Source organism: Polistes canadensis, unplaced genomic scaffold, assembly GCF_001313835.1.
Source record: "Polistes canadensis isolate GaletaPanama2010 unplaced genomic scaffold, ASM131383v1 scaffold_282, whole genome shotgun sequence".
Taxonomy (NCBI): domain Eukaryota; kingdom Metazoa; phylum Arthropoda; class Insecta; order Hymenoptera; family Vespidae; genus Polistes; species Polistes canadensis.
The window spans coordinates 78,273-82,573 of record NW_014569829.1 but is presented as its reverse complement, the minus strand read 5'-3'; the positions used below and the strand labels follow the sequence as shown (position 1 = coordinate 82,573).

The 4,301-nt window shown below is 31.7% G+C and overlaps 1 protein-coding gene across 1 annotated transcript in view; it reads left to right on the top strand.

Moving 5' to 3' along the window:
- The window catches only part of LOC106791058 (cytochrome P450 306a1), a 21,811-nt gene that overhangs the window by 914 nt on the left and 16,596 nt on the right, over window positions 1–4,301 (top strand). The window lies entirely within an intron of this gene.

The following is a 4,301-nucleotide window of genomic DNA, read 5'->3' as shown; positions in this document are numbered from 1 at the left end:
CTAATAATAAATCAATGAACTTAAATAAAACATTTAAGTTTAAATTTGACGAAGAAATATTTAAAAAAAAGAAAAACAAAATGAGCAAATTTAACAATGACGAATGGGAGGATAAAGGAAACATTTCTTTTTCTTTTCTTTTTTTTTTTTTTTGTTATGGGTGAATTATAATATTTGCCGTATGGTTTTGAAACGAAAATCGTTTTGACTTCCTCGAAGAAGAAAGAGATCGTAAACGGGAAGGTAAAGGACGGTCCCAGACGGTCGTTTGGCTCGATTACGAATCGGCTTGCTCGTCGTAAAGCGAAAGACCGTCTCGCCATAAGAAAGAGAGAAAGAGAGAGAGAACCGGTAACAATAAGAGACAAGGCAACCGGTTACAATGGAAGGGCAGGCGGGTGTTGTAGGACGTAACGGTTCCTCTAACGAAGGAAGTTGACTCGGGCCAACTAACCTACTAAACCCGAAAGAAAAAAAAAAAAAAAAATCAAAAGAAAAGAAAAGAAAAGAAAAAAGAAAAATAACAGTAGCTACAAACCAATAGGGTAAATCTGTATCAAATCACTGATCCCCTAAAACAACCCCGCCCCACCCCTGAATAAATAATACTAACTGAACAATAATTTATCTAAAATCATGGTATAAGTTTTGTTAAATTAATTTTTTAATAGAATAACAAACAAATATTCTATACTTTTGGATAGGATTTCTTTGGATAAGATTGAAAGGAAAATTTATATTCATTAATTCATAAATGGTACTTTTCTGTAGGTGCATTAAAGTCTCTCGAAATTTATCGATATATATATATATATTACTAACAACGTTATTATAATCGTATTATTATTATTATTATATTTTACAAATTATATTTCAATAAATAATTTCTAATCTTTTTAAACACATGCTAAACGTGACACGAAAATTATAAGTAATAATATATAAAAAAAAAGATTTATTTTTTTGTAAAAAAAAACTATGCATATTTGTGAATAACGGGTTAAAAAAAAGGTTGTATATAAAAAAAAAAGGGACAAAGAAAAAGAGATTACAAAAGAAAAGAAAAGGAAAAAATTTGGCAAGCATTTGAAAAGTGGGTGGGTGTTGTATCAGGTATACAGTTAGCCATAGTGTGTATAGTGATGCCCCAGTATAATAATGCGTTAACCCTATAGTTTGTGAATAACGTCGCGTGCTAGCCATTGAGGTTTAGGATCTGGAAAGAAATTGAGAAGGAAGGCGGTGTCTGTCGTGGTGTATGAAACGAGGTCGTGTTTCGTGCCCGTCCAAAGGATTTATAACGTTTTCAGAAAGCCTTCTCTCTCTCTCTCTCTCACACACACTCACTCCTCTGGCTGTTCTTGATTTTTTTTTTTATATTTTTTTTTTGTTTCCGAATAAAGAGTTTGGTGTAGGTAGATCGGACGACACTTCCGCGAGCACTTAACGCGTGTGCACAGTGAAAGTCACCTCTTATTCGATTCCTCTTTTCATATACATACATACACACACATATATATATATATATATATAAATACCATATACATACAATTACACTATTATTCTTTTCTACACATCTTTATCCTCCTTTTCCTTCCCTTCCTTTCTTCTTTATTTTATATTCTTAAACAATATTAATGAAATATTTTTCTTTTAACCAGTTTGCGTTAGAGTTCAAATATGTTTCCAGTTGAATAATCTTTTAATAAACTTTAATTAGAATTGAGAAGAATTTATCAGAGATCGTTTCGATAGAGTTAGATGTATCTAATTTGAATTAATTAATTAGATAGTTGAGTTATTCATTTTTAATAATACATCAGGTATTTCATTTGTCATATTTTATTTACATTTTTGTTCTTTAATCAACGATGATAAATCTTTTAATATGTTTGAATTTTTTTATTAATTAATAATTTTCAATGATTGAGAACTAGGATGATCCTAATTTAAATGAAAAAGAAAAAAAACACAGAAAAATTATAATTAATTCTCTAATCGAGAAAGATTTCACTCATAATTAACAGTTACGGTTTTTGTCATCATCCTGAATTTATTCTATCGATCATAGTTCTTTTTCTTTTTTTTTTTTTTCTAACATTGACGTCATTAGTTCCGTCATAGTTGAAGATAAACGACGTTTATACTGATAAGTATAAATTTAGTTCAAAATCATTTCCACACATCTTATTTTATTAATGATGATAAATAGAAATTTATGCATACACGTGCATGTGCATGTGCATGTGCATATGCATGTGTGTGTATGCATACAACTTAGTCGAGTTTTGCAAAGGCGTATTATAGCGGTATGATGGTGAATAATAAAATAGATCAAGCGTAAAGGTAAAACTGTTTTATTCGAGGATTTATCAGTGTACCTAGGTGCTCCCTGTTGATAACGTTTCTGTCTTGGTATATAATACCTTCTCTTTACTTTACCGTTACCCACTTTCGATTTACGAGCCGTCATGGCAACGATTAAGGTACTTACTTACTTATAACGCAAATAACGCTTACCGTCGATCTGATTTCTAACACCGTGACACACATATCGAAAGGAATTGCTTTACTTGCTTGCTTGCTTGTTTGCTTGTACAAAATAGATTATTATTATCAGATTATGTTTGTCTCGAACGGATGTTCTACGAGACTAAGGAGTGTCCTTATTATCGCAGAACTATTTATACAAATTTCAATATTTTTAATTGTACGTAATTGTTTTGGTTTAAGTTCGAATTATATTTCTTCTTTTTTTTTTTTTTTTGAAGTACTATTTCACTTTTTCGGTTAATATAGAAATTATAAGTATAATTTTTATTTCATTCGATTTAATAATATGTTGTAATTAAAATGTAGGATATATTTGAGATGAAAATTATTCATAGAAAATTTCTATTATTCACGAATTTTGTTTATATATTTTGTTTAGTTTCTTTTGTTTTGTTTAGAATTAACGTGAGAATAATTTTACGTTTGTTTCGAACGAAATCATTTTCTAAACAGTTATTATATTAATACTGAAACTATCGAAAAGAAATTCAAATAAAAATCAATTTAAATTATCGTTGTTGTCGTCTCGTTGTTTTAAATATAAAAATAAGATTAATAATTATTCATTTTAAATTTACTTCGACACAAATACGGTATCACTAAATGTAAAACAATTCATTTCAAAATCAAATTGTTCTAATTACAATCTAATCATAATTAACCCTGAACAATCTCAAAATATTAATTATTAAAAAAAAGATTAAAAAACAATAAAATGAAACAATACACCCTCCCCCACCGTCCACCCAATCGATTTACCAATCCTGTCTCGTAAAAAACAATCCTGTTCACGATCAATCAATATCAGAGAAATAAATTTTCGCAAAGTGAGTGTTCAAAGGTGTATAACAAAGACGCTATATTTAAGATCCCTCCCCCCTTCACTCTCCTTTCCTCTTCTACCTCTTCCCCCTCATTATCCTCTCCCTCCCCATTCTCCTCTTACTGGGTTCCCTTGCCTGGGTCCCTGCATCCTTAGCTTCGTTGTTTCATGGTACACAGTTAGTTGCGAAATTATCTGTGGGGTCCTTTCTTATGGGAATTTGTGACCCTGTAGGAGAACTTTTCAACGGGGGGAACACGAAACTTACGATCGTCCGAGTAACCCTGTTCTCTTTTGGAAACAAAAGCCCGAATCCTCTTTGTAATAAAAAAGAAAACAAAAATGGGAAAGAAAAAAAGGAGAGAAATAAAAGAAAGAAAGAAAGAAAGAAAGAAAGGGGAGTGGTATGGTGGTGGAATAAAATGAGGATGAGGATGATGGTGGCAGGGGGAGGGTGGGGGAGGGACGAGGAGAAGAGTGAAGTAGAAATCGAAGGGGGAAGTACGATGATGGTAACTTCGGTTCACTATCGAGATGGGACAGAACGAAGAAGAGGAGGAGGAGGAGGAGGAGGAGGAGGGTGGGATGGGGTTGGGTGGGGTGGGAGGAGAATGTGTGCTACGTGCTTTCTTAACTTCGACGTCTTTACGACGGTAGATCGCTGATTTTTATCTGCCCGCAGCATTGCTTGCCTCTCTAACCTTTGTTTATCCTTTTGGCAAATTTTAACGATTCGATTCTTTATAAAACCCAGGAATAAATTATTATTGTTATTAAACATTTTACGTGTTTTTTTTTTTCCTCGAATATCAAATGTCGAAGATTCTTATCTAACTAACAATAACAGAGATAAACCTTTTTTTATTATACATATTTTTATAGTACTTCGATTTACTCATATCTCATTAAATCTTAATTAGAAAAG